Genomic DNA, 22,708 nt, shown 5'->3' with positions numbered 1-22,708 from the left:
TGACAACTAAAGGTACGATTCGTCTTTTATGAAAGGTGACTTGATGAAGATTTAAAAGTACATTGATTCGCTAAATATTTCAAGATATATTTGGGTATATATTCCGTACAATTCTACCAATGCCTGGCTATTATATTTTGTATGCACACCTGGTGGCCATGATCGTTTAAGCATCAAGCCTATGTGGTCTCTCACTCCAGTTAGCAGGGTCGAGACCCGTTGATGAAAACACTTCCGAATGTTGGCCGGCATGGTAGGAGAGGAGGTGGTATTCAATTTCTTATCATTAGACTACGTGCCAAAAGAATGGATTCAATTCCAAACCTTTCCGCAGTGTTCATATGGAGTAAGGGCATATGACGGTGATTCCTCCGTCAGATGGAGACGTTAAGCCTTGAGCAGATTTTTTCTACAAGAGTGGGCTATGTGCTGGCACCAGGCATCACCCTCTCCCGACCTCATTTTCATCATCACCCCATATCCAGACCTGCAGATCGCCCATGGTTGTAAAATAAAAGTAAATGCACCTGGCGTGCCTAAAAGGTCTTCGGACACTCCCGGCAGAAAAGATCATACGATAAATACAATAATAATTATGCCTTTGTATTTTGAGGCAAATTGTGTAACCTCCATGAAAATACGGTATGTTAATTATGTGTATACGTCTTCTTTTTTACCCCTTCAAAATCGTATTCGTTTCAGCAGTGTTCAATAATTCTCTCATTTTTCTTCACACTGCTAGAATTTTTTACTGGCGATCATATAACCACAATTACTGTTCAAATTTACTGCTAGATTTTTTTTACCAGCGATCATATAACGAGAATTACTGTTCAACTAAGTTGATAGAATATCATGTTACCCGACACGTATTCAGAAATTTGCTTTGGTGGGGTCCAGGAGTATTTACCGTGGGAAATATTGATGGCATCTGTCCCTACCAAGGGAAGCATACGGTTTCCAGAACTTTTTATGAATTAAATCAGAGTGTGAAATAATCATTTAACTGTTAAAAGAACCGTACAACTAAGTGTATTTGAGCACTGAAAAGAATGCAAATATATTTAGAAAATAGAAGTAAAGTTGTACGTCTCTCTTAAAAGTAAAGGATTTACGCATTATGTGTCATTTAATTGTTGAAATATTGTGTAATTACAGTTAAAATTAACCTATTATAAACACAAAGAAATAGAGAAAATGTTAACGGTTATCACCCACATCATACAAATGTATAGGTCGTAAATATGTACACAACAATTGAGTTAATTTTTTGTATATTTCCCGTACAATTTGTCTTTCTGTTTCATCATTAAAAATATAGAACTCATATATTTTTTAAAAAATTGTACCCTCAAGTCTGAAAGGGTCGTTATACAATTAGACAGACATCGCAAATTCTAGTAGATGTTGATTAGCTAATGGCTCAGTCTGTAACATGAAGTAGGGCCTACAGTAAAACTTTGTTACAGCGACATTGGTTTCAGCGACAACTCATCATTAGAGCGTGAGATATTCTGCGGTAACAACATATTCCTCAAAGAAGTATTTTTCAACCTAGCTTAATGCGACGAATATACAGTGCACAACAGTCTTGTTTGTACATCCCACTTAGCAGATATTGTGACCGTTCATCACATCATCAAGACTATATTGTGGCATTCCGCCGCTCAAATATGCCGTTTTCCGCGCTTTCATACGTTAATTAGCGCCCAAGTCAGCGCATGTTAACCCTCCACGGGGTGCGAGTGGCGAGCTGTCAGCCCCACGCACCAAACTCTCTTTGCGCGTAAGTACTGTACCGAGACATATTTTCGCCTCCGGCCAGAAGCGCTCTCACTCAGGCGCGACAGAGAAAGAAACACTCCCACAGCAAGTAGGTCACGGAGGTCGTACCCAGCGTTGGCAAATATCACTTTTTCGCGTCTTTTCCCGCGGAAACACCGCCGCCAGAAACCTGTCTTCAATTGTTTTCAGGAGAGAAATTAACATAACTCGCATACTACAAGGCAGATTTTCATGACTCAAGATTCATTAAAAGCGGCGAATTTTATAGAAAATTTTGACACCAAGAAGTCCTTTACATGATTCTAATGGGATAATCTACGCAGTTTACGGACATCCCACAGGTGTTCACCATCTGGAGAAAGCTGTCGGGGAGACGGCAGCCAAAGAACCGCCAAACCACAAGCCCCTCCCTCACTGGAATATCAAAGGACGCTTTCGAGATTAAAGCAAAATGCGTGAAGCGATCAAAATGACAATCGATCAGTAGAAACTCGCGCAATTGAGCTTTAATTTGATGCATTGATTGATCCTGGAAACTACGTGCCACCGGACCGATTTCTGCAGGTAGGAGGAGTCTTACCCTCTCTCTCTCGAGTCTGACACGTTTCATGATAAAAGGGGGTGCGAACTGAGGCAAGCATCTTGTTCCATTCTGCCAGTGGCATAGTGAGGTGGTACTTAATGTGAGTGACTCTTCAGTATTCTTTGCTTCAGTGCTACAAAGTGTGACCAGTCAATAATCATTTGAATAGTGTTTATGTAGCTGAAGTTCTATCAGTGATATGATTATGTAACAGTGGAGTGAAGGTTTATTGATACTAACAGAGTGCGGTATTTAACCCTAACCATGACGGTCATATGATATGCAGAGTGCTTATGTGTACGAATATATGAGTAAAGAGAACGTAAATCAAACGCTAGTAGGCTGTGAAATCGTGTAAGTAAATTCACGAGTGTATTAACTGCCGAAGAAATAACATGGGAGATCCAGTAACCATATAATGATGAATGATCAGGTGTAGGAGAAAGTGCGGCTCAGTGGCGACGCGTAAACTCAGGGTGTTATCGGTAAAAAAAAAATCCCAGACGTAGCAGCTAATCTGTACTCCCATATAAACTAGTGCTGAATTAGGCAAGGTCAAACCACGTTCGTAAGGGTAGCTTTGGGACTTCTAATAACAGTGAAAGTGCGAACGTGATAATTAGGGCCTAAACTGCCGATAGTAGAATAGACAGCCACTAGGGAAAGCAACGGGCTACAAACATTACCGGTGCTTGGTTAGAGGACTCGAGCCTATGAGTCTTTCTGATCATAGAAAATTATAATGTGTTGCCAATTATCACAATTATAATTAAGTCAGATTCCCTCATTGTGGTGTGCCAGTGACATCAGTCTCCGAGGAAGAAGAGAATCAACGGGAGGCCCGTACTTAATCAAGACGCCGTGGAACCTCAAGGACTTCCTACTGTGTACGGCGAGTCAAGACATCATGCCATCGACCCAGCGGCAGCCGAACACCGGACTCCAGGTTGCTGATGCAGTCGTAATGGACGACTAAACGACTAGATGTGCCTTCTTGGGTGAGCTGTGGGGTGATCCAAGCAAATGAGTATTGTGAAAATATTTGAAAGTCTATTTCCTGTAAAAATGTAAATATTTAATGCATGCAGATTCTTTAGAAATGTAGGGTAGGATTTCGTTGTTCTCAAAGGGATGGTAGTAGTTATTGATAGGGCTAGTGTTTATGTTTCTTCACGGTCGGGGACCGTATTTCTTTATTTAATATGGGAATTCATGCATGATAATTTAAGACCCTAGATTTGATTTACCGTGGAGCACTATGGGAATTAAAAGGGATTCTTTAATATTCTTGAAAATCATTCCATGTACCATTGATAAATGATACGACTAATATGAGTCATCTAGAAATTTCAAGGTTTTCTGTAGTAGAAGCTTCACGTAATGTGTTAGGTCATCCCCTTATATAAATTAAGTATGGTGAAGAAGAAACCTCGATATGACAAGTGAAGTGTGATAATATGTGAATTTATTTAGAACGCGAGTGTTAGCATACTTTGTCCCGAATGCTAGGGCCTTTCTTTCTTCCATAATATGCGTGTATTGGTCATGCCGAGAAGTGAGATCGAGCTACTCTAGCTGATAAGGAACAGATCGAATGCGGTGTTGATGAAATATAAGCAAAGTATGCGCAAGGTTGTTTATCCCGTGCTAATGGTATAAAGTAGGCTAGATGCAAGCCGATGTGTTTAATTGATGCGTGTGGCATCCAAGGAATAATGATATTTTAAAGCGAAATGCCGAGGTGGCTAGATAACGGGACTGAGTTCCCTTGTGTTGAAAGTGAAAGCGCAGGGTGAGGACAGTGTAAACAGCTGGCCGGTGAGATTTAAAGTCCGGCCAGGTAAGGAGGGTTGTGAAATATTATCGCCGCTGTGAGAGAAACTTAGTGTTAGAGGGCTCGTTCTCCTTCTCTCCGGCATCGATATTACATGCAACCAGTCAGAAATAAACACCGTTGGTTAGACCTACAATTCCAATAAATGAGAGAATTCCCCCATTTCTTTATGTAATTAAAACGACTAGGGATTTTCAGAGTGGAAGTCACACTTCACAATTGTCACGGGACATGAGTTCATGTCTCATTAGCACCAGAGGCAGTTATACTGCTGCCACCAGCGACGGGCGGATGCCCTGGTCCGTGATTTATATTGTGAATGTCGAGTGTATTTATTGTCTTCTATCCACAGGTGTGATATGTATTTGAATACTGTATTGTTTTCTGTTTCGCTAAATATGATTCGTTTAGGGACCATCGTTGTACAAGTGTCGAATTCGTGTATATATTTAAGTGACATCCCATTGGAACATACGATGTGTATTATTTGTTTATTTCATGAGATAGCGAGATAGGTGTTTTTCTTTCTAATAAGTGAGACGACTTTCAGATATTTTAGACGAGCTCATATATCAAATACGTCTCACCTGGTTCATTCGATAGCTAAGGTTAATTCTCGCCAATAGGACGACGACTTGGTATTTGAATATATAGTGTAATAATGTAAATAAGGCGAGTAATACAAGATAAGCCATCATCCAATTATTTCTGTGTACAACGGTACTAGTGCATAATGTGTTTGAATATCTTCAGAGTGAATTGCAATTCTAGGGAAAGGACTAGAGAGGACAGTTACACACTCAAGGGAATTTACGGTGTCTAATTTATAGGTTTAATATGGTGGCATATCCATGTATAAATTATCTACGTGTTTTCTCAGGCATTAAAATTTAAAAAAAAGAAACGTTATTCATTCTTCTCATTTCATAGGTAAATAGTATTCCTCTCATTATTATGATTCCCCTACTGTAAATTATTAGATTACTGCCCAGTAAGGACAGACTGCGACCCGTATGTCTCTACCGGCTCAGCTAGTGCCTTGTAACGCTAGTAGGGGAGAAGGGGTCTTCGGCGCCGCGCCCGGTCGAAGGCCTCATCCAAGGTGTTCCATTTTAACGTCATGTTGCGGGAATATTATGGTCTATTGATGTACTGATACCACGAAAGGTTACAATATAATGTACTTATCATTTCTAAATAGTACATAACCAATGCACGAGACTTGGATAAGTTATTCCACAAGGTGTTGAGAACTTGATGTTAGTGATCAAAAGTTTGGATACATCATTTTAAAAGAATAGGAGTGAAATACGTTGTGTAGTGGCCTATTTATTTGCAACAGTCTTGTTTGTAAACGTTCACTGCCTCGTATTCGCTCGGGAACACTCCCAGTTAGCTGGTGTGTATCTGTGCTGTGCTAGTGTGTATAGTGTTCGCAGTTAGTGCACCAGGCCGTGTGTCACATAATGGGTAAAAGAACGGAGTTAAGTGACGAACTAAAAAAAATGTAGTTGTATCTCACAGATTGCAAGGGTATTCTCTGCGTGAAATTGGACGCAAAATAAATAAACCGCATTCCACAATACACTGTGTATGTTTAGTCCTCAGCCCGAAGGCTGGTTGTGTTGAAAAAAATCAGATATAGAGGAACTACAAAACATTTGTCAAGAATAGCTAAAGAAAAGATACTGAGTAGGAGAGATGAACGTTATATTGTGAAACAAGTAAAACATAACCCACAATTAACTGCGCCTGGGATAGATTCGCGTAATGCTGAAAGGAAGTCCGAAGAAGAAAATATCAAGTCAGACAATTGGTAGGGAATTGTGGAAATATGATTATCACAGTAGACCACGGTAAAGGCTGTTTGGTACTAAGAAAAATCGACAAGCCAGAATTAAATTTTGCAGAGAGTATGAAAACAAGAAGTAAAGTTATTTGGTCCGATGAGACCAAAATATCTCTATACGGTTCGGATGGAAACAGTTTATGTATGGAGAAAAGTAAAGACAGCCAATAAACCTACAAATACGCTAACCACCATAAACCATGGAGGTAAATTAATTAAGATTTGGGGGTGTATGTCTTCCTGTGGAGTGGGGAATATCGAGATCATCAATGGCATCATGAACAGATAGGGTTATTTAAACATTGTAAAGAACAATGTCAAACAGAGTGCAGTAAATATGGGGTTGGGGTCTCGCTACATCTTTCAGCAAGACCATGACCCCAAAGCACACAGCTGATATTTGCAAGTAGTGGCTGATATGTAACATACCGACGCAACTGCGAACTCCTGCCCAGTACGCTGAATTGAGTCCCATACAACATTCGTGGATCGATCTGAAAATAAGGGTTTATACAAGGTAACCTCAATCACTTGAGCAGTTAAGAAGTATAGTCAACGAAGAATGCGGTGAAACCGATCCAGAAATATGCGAGAAACTGGTTCATTCCATGTAGCGAAGGTGCAAGACAGTTCTCAAGACCAGGGTATTAAACCATGGTAATAAATGTTTTTCAGTGAACTTTTAATTTTCTTCTGTGAGTGTACAAACAAGATTTTTGCACGATGAAACGCCCGGTTTTGGTACATTTATTGTATTTGTGTTATATTGTAAGGTCACGGATCTGTTTTTTATTACTTACATTGTTTATTAGTGTATCTATTACGATATGGGCAATAAAATACAACACAATAATTGTATACACAAGTTTAACCGTTATTTCGTTGCAATAAGTTGGTGAACAAACAAGACTGTTATGAACTGTATATGAATCTACCTCATATAAAACTCCTTTTTAAACCTCATTTTGAAGTAGGATTGTCTAAGAACCAAAGTATTTAAAATTCTCTAAATGGCCACTTGAATATTCTGTAGCTGTACCTGATATCGATGACGCCTATGCTTATTTTCCGTTACAACGCAGGCTCAACTGAACGACGCAAGAAGTGAAGTAAAGAATGAGAGCCAAAGTGACCATGAGGTAAAAAGAGTTTGAAGAGACCATCCCAAAAGCAAATGATGCTTTAGAAGCCATCAGAGTTGTGAACATATCCTACAAATCTAGAGGGTGCAGTGAAAACATGACGCAAATTACGAACACATAACGTAATTTAGAAGGTGGGTATTGGGCAAGAAGGAGAGGACAGACAAAAATTTAGTCATTATTATTCCTAATTGAAAAATCTTACTTATATCTCAGAAACTGAAGATATTACAGACCTGAAAAATGGCACTTGGAATCTTTTTTAAAAAATAAAGAAACACGTGTTGTACATACTTCTATCGCAGTTGTCGAGCTGAAACGCTTTAAAAAGTTGAGTACGCAGTCTTAAAAAGTAAATACAAAGTGTAAAAATAAGGTACGGCCATACTTTCAGGACACATTCCTTACACGTACGTATTGTATGTAGCATATGTCCAACCCTTGTCCCGTTTCTCCACGGGCTCGTTAAGTGAGATGAATCTTCGTGGCGAGTTGTTACGACCGAATACTCGTCCTGACGCCCTCATAAGAGAAATTAATGAAATGAATTACGTAGTACGAAGAGAGAGTGAAACCCGGTGCCGGCACATAGACTACTACTGTCGAATAGTACCAATGGGTCTGCTCAAGGCTTTAATCCGACGAACGAATCACCATCAACAGCGTCATACGCCCTCACTCCATATGAGCACTGCGGAGAGATTTGGAATTTATTCCAGGCGTTTGGCACGCAATCTAGTGATTAGAAATTGTATACCATCACCTCTCTTACCCTGTCGGCCAACATGCTGAAGGTGAAATGTTTTAAATCGACGGGACTCAAACCGGCTAACCACGGTGTCAGACCATACAGACCTCACGCCTTAACGATTATAGCCACTAGGCGGACTACATTCCTCAGACGTAGAAGAAAATATGTTATATGGACATGGATGCGGAAACGTTTTATATCCATGTTAGAACTCGCTTTCTACAACTCTACACAGCTATATAACACATTATTCACGGGAATCGCACAGGAACAAAACGTACCAGAAGTGGCGTAACGTTAGGGCCTGCAATACAGGCGGGCTCGCAGACTTCCCCGGAAAAAGTAAATAAATAACTTTACCTGAATGCCATTCTGCAGGGGATAAGTAACATTGTCATGGGTTTGTTGAATGGGCCGAACGTTTGTTTTTACACTGCGTATGTAGCGTAATTAAGCCGGCCCCGTGATGTAGGGGTAGCGTGCCTGCCTCTTACCCGGAGGTCCAGGGTTCAATTCCCGGCCAGCTCAGGGATTCTTACCTGGATCTGAGGGCTGGTTCGAAGTCCACTCAGCCTACGTGATTAGAATTGAGGAGCTATCTGACAATGAGATAGCGGCCCCGGTCTAGAAAGCCAAGAATAACGGCCGAGAGGATTCGTCGTGCTGATCACACGACACCTCGTAGTCTGCAAGACTTTGGGCTGAGCAGCGGTCGCTTGGTAGGCCAAGGCCCTTCAAGGGCTGTAGTGTCATGGGGTTTGGTTTGGGTTTTATGTAGCGTAATTGTCGGCTGGTTGCATCTGCCTTCAATTTATTGTTACTGTGTTGAGTCTAAGACAGCCGTCTCATGTAACACGAGCGGCACGCTCTCACAAATTTCTGTGTCAAGTTATTTTTAAAAAGTAAATTTTTTTTCCAAAATATCAGATTTTAGACCGAATTAATCCTGTCGCTATTTCTTACGAAACTGAAACTTATAAAGAACTACCTACGAATTGTTATGACCCAAGACAGACTCTGTGAACTCAGCCTTTACAGCATCGAATGTGTCATCCATGGGTATCATTGAAATCATCAATGCCTTTGTATCGCAGAAAGTACGCTGCACGATCCAGTTTCTTTGGAATCAAATGTGAATGCAGAGAAGTATAAAAATGTAGAGACAAAAGGTAGAAACATTTATTTACGTTGTATTTCATCCCTACGAAATATTTAACTATCACAGTCCTGACTGACTGACTGATGGACTCATTCATCATCGCCGAGCCAAAACTACTGGACAAAAAGAAATGAAATTTTGAGGATACATTTATATTACAATTAGGTGATCGCTATGGGAAGATTTGTGGATATTCCTTCGCTAAGGGGATGAAAAAGTGGGGTGAATATTTAAAATGAGTGTATCCATAACTCAAAACTATAAAAGTGTGCAGATGTAAAAACTGGTATTTAGAATCTCCTTTAAAAATAATGATACACGTATTTTTTGTTTTCAGAAAATCCCACTAGGAGGGGTGAAAAAGTGGTTGAAAGCCTTTAATAAGGATACTTATACCTCAGAAACTGAAGATATTACAGACCTGAAAATTGGTACTTGGAATCTTCTTTTAAAGAAACATGTAGTTTTGTTTTTGGAAAATCCAAACGGGAGTGACAAATAGGGTGAATTTTTAGAAAGACTATATCTACAGTATATCTCAGAAACGTCAAATGTTACAGACGTAAAAATCAGATTTAAAAGTAAAGAAACACGCATTCCTTTGATTTCGGAAAACTAATTAAGGGGGTGAAAGAATTGAAAAATTAATTGAAGTAATTTTATGAGGATACTTGCATCTAATAAAAACTAAGGTTGTTACAGGCGTGAAAATTGGTATTGCGGATCTCCTTTAAAAACAAAGAAATCGCATTTTTGGGGGCGGGGGTGAAAAGAAGTTGAATTCCTTTTATGAGGACACATATCTCAGAAACTGAAGATGTTACAATCGTGATAATTGGTGTGTAGAAGATCCTTTGCTAATAAAGAAACAAGTATTTTTTCCCCGAAAATTCACTTAATTGGGGGGGGGGGGGAGTGATAACGGAAGTGAAACAAGTTAATTCTTTTTATAGGGATACTTATATCTCAAAACTGAAGGTAACAGACGTAAACAATGGTATTTGGAATCTCCTTTAAACATAAAGAAACACGCCTTCTTTTTTTTTGGGGGGGGGGGCGGGGGTGTAAATCAACCTAACGGCGGTGGGGTGAATAAGGGGTTGAGACCAATTGATTTTACTGTTCATAATGTACTTTATTCTGATTATAAACCGATCATTTTTAATCTTTCCTGGGTTCGTTTTCAAGAGCCATCTTTTCCTTTGGAGAACTTAAAATCAGATTACAGTAGATTCTCCTGGCATATAAATAAAAATTTAAACACATTTGAAATAAACGATAGGAATGATATTGACCGTGCAATTGTTCACCTCTATAATAAGGTCAATAATACACGGAAGTATAATCATTCATATTGCCAGAAATTCCGCGCACTTGCCTACGCGCGACAATGGTGCTGGTCACATTGTTAGCAATGACAATGGCAGCAGATGTAATTTACCGCAAAGCAGCGGTCTTGCATCTTGCTGCGGGGTCCAGAACATCAATAATAACAACCTAAATTCAACTAATATCACCCACCCTAATAATAATGTTCTGGACCGTCGTCAAAATGTGCGGACAGCGCTGGAAACGGGTTCTGGCCGGGTAATGACTACGAATACGGCCGCGGGTTCAGTACCCTCAAGGCCCCCAAGATGTCACCACGCCGGATCGCCTCAAGGATTTGATCAATATTACAAATGCTTATAGGAAAAGATGGCAAAGATTTAGGGACCCAACTGACCGGGCGGAATACCTGGAACTAGCCCGAAAGTACGAAATCGATTGCTGGAAAGAGAGATTGAAAATGGGAGGAACTTTGTCATAATCTCTCAGAAAACGCGCCAGATCGCGAATTTTGGCGGATTATATATAAAATGTAAAGCATTCAATAATCAATTTCAGTATAATACCGTAGCGAAGCACGGGTATCTTGCTAGTCTACTAATAAATGAATTAGATTTGTGATCTTATGTTAAGTGAGCCTCCGTGACTCAGGCGGCAGCGCGCCGGCTTCTCACCGCTGGATACCGTGGTTCAAATCCTGGTCACTCCATGTGAGATTTGTGCTGGACAAAGCGGAGGCGGGACTGGTTTTTCTCCGGGTACTCCGGTTTTCCCTGTCATCTTTCATTCCAGCAACACTTTCCACTATCACTTCATTTGTCAGTCATTAATCATTGCCCAAGAGGAGTGCGACAGGCCTCGGCAGCCGGCACAATTCATATCCTCGCCGGTCACTGACTGAAAAACAGGCTGTAGGTTTTCATTTTCATCTTATGGTAAGTCATTAGTATATATTAAAAGGGTATACACGGCCTGACAAAAACAAAAGTTAAGTGCCCAGAAGAAATGGTTGAAAGTGAATGAAACAGCATATGTCGGAAGACGATGTTCCTTTATTGAATTGATTACAATATGAGATGAAAGAAACGAGGCCGTTGGAAGTTACAGGTGGCATGTTGGCGCCAGGTCAGTACGATATCGCACACCCCTTTCTGGCCGCACTGCGTGCCCTGATGCGGTTCGAAATGGTGTCAAACAGCCTTTGGATTCTCTCCTGAGGCAAATTCGGCCACAGTTGTTGCAAGTGTCCCTCCAGATCTCGCCCCTTCCAATGTCATCATACACGTGTTCAATGATGGAGAGGTCCGGGGATCTTGCTGGCCACGGGAGGACATCAACATGCTCTAGGTAGTCCATAAACACACACGTGCTGTGTGTGAACGTACATATCTTGCTGGAACACTGTCCCAGAGTGCTGTGCCATAAGGGGTACGACATACGGATGCAGAACGTCGTACCCCTGTGGGTGGGGGCGGAAGAATAACACCCACGGTATTCCCTGCCTGCCGTAAGAGGCGACTAAAAGGGGGCCCAGGGCTCTCACCTTGGGAGCGTGTGTTGGCGACCACAGGGCCCTTAGCTGAGTCCTGACACTTGTACCAGGTTCCTTACTTTCATCTATCCTATTCGACCTCCCTTGTTCTTTTCAGGCCTCGACGGTATAAGAGCACTCGAGACCTAGGGAGTAATTTTCACGCCCTTCTTTCTTTGGGCGATATCTTCATTTTTGAAGTGTCGGACCTCTTCCATATTTTCTCTCTGATTAGTGTTATATAGAGGATGATTGTCTAGCTGTACTTCCTCTCTAAATAATAATCACCACCACCACCTTCACACAGAATGTCTGTGACGTATCGCTATGCCGTCAAAGTCCGCCGAAGCAGTATTTGAGGTGACCTGAACGCATATCCTATGGCTCCCCACACCATGACGCCAGGGCTTATGCCAGTGTTTCTTTCCACAATACGGACAGGATTTGCCCTCGACGCCGACGGTCCTCCCTCGGGATGGTGTTTCTAGGTCGACCCGAACCTGCACGTCGTCAATGGGTGCCCTCATGTATCCATTGACTCCAACATCGGGCCGCGGTGACATCCGAATGGCCCAAGTGCCTGGTAATTGCACGGTAAGACTAACCAGCCTACGACCAATGCAGACCGCCTCCGTAGCGTAACGGTTAGCTGCCGTCCTCGGGGGCCCGGCTTCCATTCCCGGCACTGCCAGAAATTTAAGAATGGCAGGAGGGCTGGTATGTGGTTGAAATGGTACACGCAGCTCACCTCCGTTGGGGGGTGTGCCTGAAAAGAGCTGCACCACCTCGGGGTGATGACATGACTTAACTAAATCTATATATATATAAAATAAATAGTTTTGTCTGTACATTGCTTAGAATTTTAAAAGGATGGTATTTATGTCGTGTCCACAGTAACAAGGAAATGCACTTTTTAATGTTCCGTAATTTCTGTCTGTCTGTATGAATGTATGTACATGCATCACGAGAAAACGGCTGAAGATAATTTAATGAAAAGCGGTATGCAAAGTCGGGGAATAAGTCGCTACAATCTAGGCCATCAATAATTGTATTCACGCTTAATGAAATGGTGGTTTAGGGGAAGGCCAAAAATTAAATCTCAAATATTTATGTTATTCGTAGTCGTATCTTCACAAAAATCGGTAGGTAAAGTCAGGGAATAAGTCACTGCAATCTACGCTATAAATAACTGTATTCACGTTGAGAAAAACGGTAGTTTAGGGGAAGGCCTAAAATTTTATTCTTAAATATTTATGTTATAATGGTCCTATCTTAATAAAAATCGGTATGTAAAGTGGGGGAATACGTCGCAATAAACTAGGCCATAAATAATTTTGTTCACGCTGAGTGAAATGGTAGTTTAGGGAAAGGCCTAAAATTTAATTCTCAAATATTTATGTTACTAGTAGTCGTATCAATAAATACTACATAACTAAAGTTGTATAGTATTAAATTTTAGATCATTCATGTCTTCTACATTGTTACCGTACCGGTTATGATCACAGAGATATTCATTAATTCGGAGTTTTGTTACTAAGTCCATATCAGCACCGAGTCATGAGGAAATGGGTAAACGGAATTTAATGAAAATCGGTATGTAAAGTAGGAGAATAAGAAACTACAGTCACAGAGTCAAAAGAAAATTAAATATGAAGGCCTACAATATAGAAAACTCATACAATTGATCAACAATAACAGTGACCATTGTTTGTTTGATGTGCTTTGTGTCTTCTGTTGCCAATAGATAGGATTACTGCTGCGTACAGCCCCAGCATTTGCCTGGTGTGAAAATTGGAAATCACGGAATACCATCTTCAGTGCTGCCGGCAGTGGGGTTCGAATCCACATCTCCTGGATGCAAGCTCACAGCTGCGCGCCCCTAACCACATGGCCAACTCGCCCAGTTGTACTGAGAGTAACAGTCTGCCTGAATCTTGGCGGAAAGTAACTCGGGAGTTAGATAACTTAATGCCATTCCTCTGGTTCATACATTTTCTGATACTGGTTCATCATAGCACTCGAGCTATTCAATCCCTACTCTGAGGTACTGATTGGAATGATCAATGTGCATATTTAACGGAATAATGGCAGAGGAGTGTTCGCAGCTCTGTGCGGCCTGGTCATTCCAGCTCTGGAACTTTGGACTGTTAGATCGGCACCGTAATACTTTGAAAATGTGCGATGTTTCATTTAATCAAGTATTTTATATGATAAAATTGCTTTCAATCGCTACATTCCTACTGGCGTCTTTGTAATGACCTATGTTGACTTCAGTTAGGAAAACAACAAAGTCACAATTTCTGAGAATCCCGTAGTGAAGCACGGGTATATCAGCTAGTTTGACAATATATTCGGGAAGGGCTGTCTGTAGTAGTATTCGGAATAGGTTGTAACCTCCCTCGTACTTGTCGAGAAATGATTATAAGCATAAAATTAGGGCCAGAAACCAGCATACGGACGTGGGAAATTTGTCCTTCGTAAACAGTACCATAAGGGATTGGAATAAATTACCTGCAGCTGTCTTCGATAGATTCCCTTAATCGAGTCATTTAAGAAGACCATTAGTGCTAGCATAAAGGGAAAAGTAAAAGTTGTAAAATACGGACAATGAAGTTGTGATTTTCTGCTTGGTTTGGATTGTGAAACTAGTAGTTTTTCTTGTGTTATTCTCTTTGCTTGTTGTACTCATGTAGTTGTAGTTGTTGGGAAATTACCCAAGGTCTTTAACTGTTTTATCACTTGCGATGTTAAGCTAGTAGTAAGTTCAACCTATAGTATTGTAAGCTGTAGTGTTAAGCACCGGGAAATACTTCAGTTTTGTGTGAATTTGTATATGATGATGATGATGATGAATTTAGTATTTCTTGTAATATTTTATTTCCATGGATTTGCTTGTTGTACTGTTGTTGTCCTTGTAGGGTAATTACGTTTTTAACTTTACTTTATTATCATTGTAATGTTAAGCTAGCAGTAAGCTCAACCTACAGTATTGTAAGCCGTATTGTTAAGCACTGGAAATACTTGTGTATGAAATTTTATACGATGATGCTGAATTTAAAATATTAAACTAGTAGGCCTGGTACTTCTTGCAATATTTTTTTTTTTTCCGTGGAATTGTTTGTACTCCAGTTGTTGTTGGGTACTTATGTTTTAAGTTTACTTTATCATAACTTGTGGTGTTAAGCTAGTAGTAAGCTCAACCTATAGTATTGTAAGCCGTAGTGTTAGTACTAGAAATACTTAAGTTGCGTGTGAATTTGTATATAATGACGCTGGATTTAGAAAGTTAAAATGGTAGTATTTCTTATCACATTTTCTTTCCGTGAAATTGCTTGTTGTAGGGTAATTATGGTTTAAGTTCACTTTATTATCACTTATAATGTTAAGCTAGTATTGTAAGCCATAGTGTTAAGTACTGGAAATACCTAAGTTGTGTGTGAATTTGTATAAGATGATGCTGGATGTAGAATGTTACACTAGTAGTAGTTCTTGTAATATTTTCTTTCCATGGAATTGATTGTTGTACTCTTCTTGATGTTGTTGTTTGGTAATTATGTTCACTTTACTTTATTATTTACTACTGCGAGTGACCATTGCCACTGGGATATTTCCCATTTGCAATGTATTTGTTAACAATAATATATAATAAACAATGTCGCCTCTGCCAAATGCTGTCAATTGGTGGATAGGCTGTCCAACGCGTCTGCTTCGTACTGTACATAGTCTTCTCTGCGCGTCTTATTTAACTGTCCGACTCGGCAGTTGACTGCTATATAGCTGAGACGGGCAACCCGTACCCAGCGGCATTCAAAGAGTTCGGCAAACGTTTGATCCCCCTGGCCACTCACTGTCCTAGCAGGGGGTAATTTATGACGGCAGTGTGCTTTAAAACGGAAGTTCGCATTCCCCTTCAGAAATCCTCACAGCTCTGTTGCCAATGCACCTCTTGTTAAATAGTCGTCAGTCTCTTTTTTCAGCTAAGACAATTCACACTTGCTTTGTTCGCTGTTTGAAAGTTTTGGATTATTTCTTTGCTTCGTTAATTAATATTCGTGAAGTGTGTTCCTTTTCACTTCGCTTCATGCAGTAATGTGGAGGCCATGGGAATCACACATGCAAATTATCGCATCAGAAAATCCTGAATTAAATCTGCCAGTGCACGCAAACGATATTCAACCGAGCACCAGTAACAGTAATATTCGACCGAGTAGTACTGGTTCCGTGTCCGCGAGAGATACTCAGCCGGGTAGCAGTGGTTCCGCGCCCGCGAGTGATATCCAGCCGGGTAGTAGTCGTTCCGCGGAGAAAAGAAAGGCGACTAAACTTTAAGTAAGCAAAGTCAACGGCTGGTATGTAACGCATACAAATACGTTATGAAGAACAACGTTCGCAAGGGTTATATTTCTGAGACAGCTAAAATGTTGAAACTTAACAGGAAAACTATAAGTAAAATAGTAAAGAGGGGACCTACAACTCCAAAAAAGTATGATAATAATAGGGTTATCTTTAATAAAATTGATGATTTTTTCCTGTGACTTGGTGAACGCGAGGTATATACATTCTTTACTAAAGGTAAGTCACCAACCGTACAGGAACTGTTAAAACATTTGAAAAATGTGTGTGGCTTTCCTTATGAAAAAACTACGCTACGACAGCTGTTGAAAAACTTGGGTTTTGTTTCCGTATTCTGAGGAAAAAACAGATTGTAATGGAATCTGCTAGAATAGTAGCTTGGCGATATGAATGAATAGACCGTCTCCGGAAATTGCATTCCGAGGGGTGCAGAGTTGTCGATCTAGATGAAACTTGGTACGATACTCATGATATTGTGAAGAAAGGGTGGGATGATGGAACTTGTAATTGCATACTGAAAGCACCAACATCGCGAGGCAAGCGTATTATGGTATTGCATGCTGGAGGCAGTGAGGGCTGGGTGGAGAATTGCTTTTATTTATCGGCTAAAAAACATTGGAGACTGCAAAGCTGGTATCCATGACGAAATGACAGCTCAAGTTTTCGAAAACTGGTTTAGGTCTCATCTTCTACAGAACCTACCACGTGACCGAAAAAGTGTAATCGTGATGGACAATGCAAGCTATTAAGTACATTAAGTTTATGGAGTACAATAACATTTCCGTGCCAAAACCTGTACCCATCAGGGCAGTTATGTTGCAGGAAATCAAATCAGCCAATATCAGTAAAAGATGCGGTGTAGAGGAGATCGCAGCCTCATGTGAACACGAAGTTGTGCGACTCCCTCCATATCACTGTATTTTAAACCACACAGAAATCATCTGGTGTCAGCTGAAGATGTATGTTAGGAAAAATAATGTTACGCCAACTTTGAGTGCTAGTGTGTGTCAACTTCTGCGTGAAGGAGCTGGAACGATCGGTCCTGAGAGGTGGTCTGCTTGTGTTCGAAGCACCATTAAGACAGAAGAGAAGTACATGAAACACGACACGAATAGCAACCAAGACAGATCTGTAATTCACCTAACAGACAATGACGAGGACGACGAATAGAGGTAAGGTTAATACTGCATTTGTTTTAAAAGTAGCTAAGTTTGCTGGCTATTTTTTGTCCGAACCTACTCCGATATTTATTATTAGGGAGCGGATTTTTATGTGCTAAAAATGTGAAAAATATTTATTTTTTATGTGCTGAAAACTTTAAAATATGTGATAAAAATTTGAAATTATTATCCGATAAATATCACATAACTACTCGCGCTCAAGAAGTAAATAAGGATAAAGTTTTATATTAGAATATGGTGCTACCAAACGTGCTCCTTAAGGCAAAATGATGTCTGTGTATGGAAACGTGCTGTATGGTATATTAATTTTTGTTATTCCAGAGTAGATATTATGAATGGTTATTTTTTAAAGGTAATGATTTACTTAAATATGGCAAAAGCAACCTATCATCTTTGAAAAAATAGTACCAGTTCGTACACACCCATCACACGCTGGAATATTAGTTGCTAGAAGTAGTCCCAGAATTGCAGTGAACAACAAAGGTCATCTCCAAATTGTCCATCACAAATACATGCCGATTATCTCTAAAGAACGCCTTATACTGCGAAAACGATCGCTTCACTTCACAGGAAGTCAGACGAGCATAGTTAAAGAGAGGAATGTCACCAACAATAACGCCATCAATTTCGCCAACATGAGCACCCTCTAATACATTAGAAATTTGGCACATTGTTTGAAATCCTCTGTTTTTGCTGAACAAATTTTGATATTTGACCTTTAACAGTCCCTGTACCTGCGAAGCCGGGAGTGAATCTAATTTATTTTCAACAGCGCGTACTTCCTTCACTGTTTCGGACAAGAGGTTAGTGGATTTTTCAAGTATGTCTATAGTTTTACACAAGAAGCTTAGATTGGCAGATATAAAGGCCAAATCATTTTTCAAAGAGCTGTCTTTTAGTATCTCTTGAAGAATCTCAATTGACGACGCGTCGTTTTTATCTAGCACGTTCACAACGGGTGCAAAACTTTCGAAATTGTCTGCGTAGTATACCACAGCGCTAAGCCAGGTACCCCACCGCGCAACAATGGGCAGAGGAGGAAGCGCAAGATCCGGGTTTTTCTCTTTAAAGAGATCGATTCTTGAGGGTGCTTTTACGAAGACTTTTTGCCGTTAGACACTAATTTATCCACTTGAGGATACTGAGCCGGCACAGTTTCACATAACCTATGTAGAGCATGAACAACGCAAGTTACGTGTATCATTTTCGGAAAGCTCACAGAAAGGCCTTCGGCTGCCTTTTTCATGTAATCTGCACTGTCAGTAAGGAAAAGCAATACATGGTCGTATTTTATACCTTTTGGCCAAAGTAAGTGCATGGCTTCATTGAATAACCTAGCTACAGTGACGTGGTTTGCAGCAAGCATTTCTTTACATGCTAGCAAATAAGAATGCTCGCAAGCAGTTTTGTCATTCTTCAACACACCAACTACAACATTTCCTACTTTTCTGCCACGGTTTCGTCAATGCTCACCCACGGTTTTTCGCTATCACATACTGCCCGAATTCTCTGTAAAGTTTCTTCGTAACATTTTGGGAGATAGTTTTTCCTTAATGTGGATTCGTCTGGAGGCTCAAAATTAATGTACTTTGTTAGGAAATTTCTCAGTCCCGGATTCTTTATCTTACCAAGAGGAATGTCGGCGCAAACAAATACTCTGCACACATCTAAATAATACTGGGAATATTTAGATGGGCCTGCATTTGAAGTAGCTGGTTCAGCTATTAGTAATTGTCGCGAACGCACACGCGAAGCAGCCGCAGTATGGTTATTTCCAGACAAATGCTGGATTACTTGAGAACGTTGATCTGCGCGTACTGTTTTACCACACGGTTGGCAAAATAATACTTTTCCATCGGTAGTGAAAATGCTTTTAAATTTCACTACATATTGTTGAAGACGCGACCTTGTACTCGACTTCTCTTTTGGCATTATTTTGCAGGTTACGACACACGCATTTACGGTGAATCACTGTTTCAATAAAAAGAATAGCAGCGGACATTGAAGGAAATATTTCTTATAAATCCATACAAAATCACACGACCACGGGAATGATATATGGACCCAAACAGCTAACCTTACTCTTAGGAGTGATGAAATTCCACTACCTAATGGTGAGGCAATATTCTTCCGAGTCTCCCATGTCATAACGGAATTACGTCTCCTTATCTCTGCGTGATTGCCTTTCGCTGATATTCTATAAACAAAACCCGAGAGGGCTGACTCACAGAGAGTTGGAATGACATCATGCAAGGAAACATATTGTGCAGCAAATCAAATCGCTCTCTAAATGTAACGACGTAGCCAGTGACCAGCAAGTTTTAGAACTTATGGAGGGAAGTCCATACATAGCCGAAACATTCAGATACATTATGTTAAATACACTGTTAAAAACAATACCGTAATCGTAAAATGAGAATATGAGCATTGTTTTATAACACAGAAGCATTTTAAATTTTATTGATTAACAAATATTGGCGATTTATGTGCTTATTATAGATTTTCTTAAAATATGTATTTACATTAAAAAATTGTGAAAATATGTGTTTTTATGTGAAATAAGATTCAGTTTTTACACTTGGGGATGCACAATAGGAATAATGAACTTCGTAACTTACGTTAAAACTTACGCAAGAAAAATATGTAATTACATAAAAATCCGCTCCCTATTTATTATTATTAATCTGCTTACCCTCCAGGGTTGGTTTTCTCCTCTGATTCAGCGAGGGATCCTACCTCTACAGCCTCAAGGGCAGTGACCTGGAGCGTGAGACACTGGGTCGGGGGAAATAACTGGGAGAATGACAAGTACCTCGCCACACCTGCTATGCGGAACAGGGGCCTTGGTGGGGGATGGAAAGATTGGAATGGATAGGCAAGGAAGAGGGATGGAAGCGGCTGTGGCCTTACCTTAGGTACCATCCCGGCATTTGCCTGGAGAAGAAGGAAAACACGGAAAACCACTTCCAGAATGGCTGAGGTGGGAATCGAACCTACCTCTACTCAGTTGACCTCCCGAGGCTGAGTGGACACCGCTCCAACCCTCGTGCCACTTTTCAAATTTCGTGGCAGAGCCGGGAATCGAACCCGGACATCCGGGGCTGGCAGCTAATCACACTAACCACTACACCACAGAGGCGGACAATTATTATTATTATTATTATTATTATTATTATTATTATTATTATTATTATTCCAGTCCCTAGTTCGTGGTTTTACTTTTCCTTTGCCGGGCGAGTTGGCCGTGCGGTTAGGGGCGCGCAGCTGTGAGCTTGCATCGGGGAGATAATGGGTTCAAGCCCCACTGTCGGCAGCTCTGAAGATGGATCTCCGTGGTTTCCCATTTTTTGCTAGGGGCTTTACGTCGCACCGACACAGATAGGTCTTATGGCGACGATGGGGTAGGAAAGGCCTAGGAGTTGGAAGGAAGCGGCCGTGGCCTTAATTAAGGTACAGCCCCAGCATTTGCCTGGTATGAAAATGGGAAACCACGGAAAACCATCTTCAGGGCTGCCGATAGTGGGATTCGAACCTACTATCTCCCGGATGCAAGCTCACAGCCGCGCGCGGTTTCCCATTTTCACACCAGGCAAATGCTGGGGAAGTACCTTAATTAAGGCCACGGGCACTTCCCACTCCTAGGCCTTGCCTAGCCCATCATCGCCATAACACCGATCTGTGTCGGTGCGACGTAAAACAAATTGTAAAAAATTGTTGTACTTTTCCTTTCTTTACTGAAAGCGAGACACTGATATTAGCAGCATAAAATTAATATTTTAATAGGCCTACTTTGGTACCAATTTAAGTTTAGTCTTTGTCGAGTTTATTTGCCAATTCCTTCTTCCTGTTTTTCTTTCTTTCTTTCTTCCTTTCAACATCTGCAACCACCGCACGGGTTAAGCACGAAACAAATTATTCTGCGATATTGGTTCGTGGTTCATGATTAAGTTTTTATATTTATATTTTGACTTTAGAAGAAATTAAATCTTAACATGTTTAAATAATCGACGCAAAATATGACAACCTTGCTTTTCACAGCGCTCACTTGCCTTTTAAACGACACGCGCCGTGTCCAGAGGAAAGGAACCGACTGACAACCCTCATTATCACTAGGGCGGGCAGACTGACAACCTTCATTATTACCAGGGTGGGCCACGTTTAGAGATCAGAAAATACCGCCTGGGTATGCGTTGAGCGTCAGGACTATAAACAACAGGACGGTGCCGACACGAATGCACTCTGGTGGGAGTTCTACACATTTTAAATCCTTGTAAATCTAACCATTTACTCACACATCAATGACATGCATGAATACCAAAGTGGGATAATATTTGGACCACTCTTCCTGGGTGCTTAACCTTTTTTGTGGGACGACTGCCGGGAACAAGGCGATCCTGGTTTCGTCCGTGAACAGCACAAAACGCCACTCTGCACGTCCCCATTCACAATGTGCTTGGGCCTACCTTTGTGCAGTTGCTCACAATCTTGTAAATTATTTATTACCCTCTACAGAATAACAACATCCACAAAAAGCCTTATCTCTTATTCCACTTCTTTACTCATATCATTTACGTATATAAGAAAACATAAAGGTCTAATAAGCCTTGAGGAATTCCCCTCGTATTTATTACAGGGACAGATAAAGCTTTGCCTACTCTAATTCCCTGAGTTCTGTTTTCTAGAAATATAGCCACCCATTCAGTCACTATTTTGTCTAGTCCAATTGCACTGATTTTTGCCAGTAGTCTCTCATGATCTACCCTATCAAATGCCTTAGATAAGTCAGTTGCGATAACAGTCCATTTGACCTCCTGAATCCATGATATTTGCTATATCTTGCTGGAATCCTACAAGTTGAGATTAGTTAACCCAATCAACTCACGATGCTGAAAGCGACAATTACAGTTCGTTTAAATAATGCAGACTAAATTGGAAATCAGTCCTCTAATAATTGTGTAGGTTTGAATGAATTTTATGATCCACAAGTTGAATGAAAGTAATTCATTTTAGGAACTTCAACCATTCGAATGAAAAGAAATTAACACGTAACATCTCAACAATAGCATTTCAATGTTGACGAAGAAATGTCTCGACTTCAATATTTTTAAGGGGAGAAGAAAATGTTAATGTTGCATTTCACGTGCACGAGACTTTTAAATAATATAATCAAATAACAAAAATTTATGTTTAAAATACTGAAAAGGAAACAAT

This window comes from Anabrus simplex, chromosome 1 (assembly GCF_040414725.1).
Source record: "Anabrus simplex isolate iqAnaSimp1 chromosome 1, ASM4041472v1, whole genome shotgun sequence".
Taxonomy (NCBI): Eukaryota; Metazoa; Arthropoda; class Insecta; order Orthoptera; family Tettigoniidae; genus Anabrus; species Anabrus simplex.
This window is presented reverse-complemented; position numbering follows the sequence as displayed.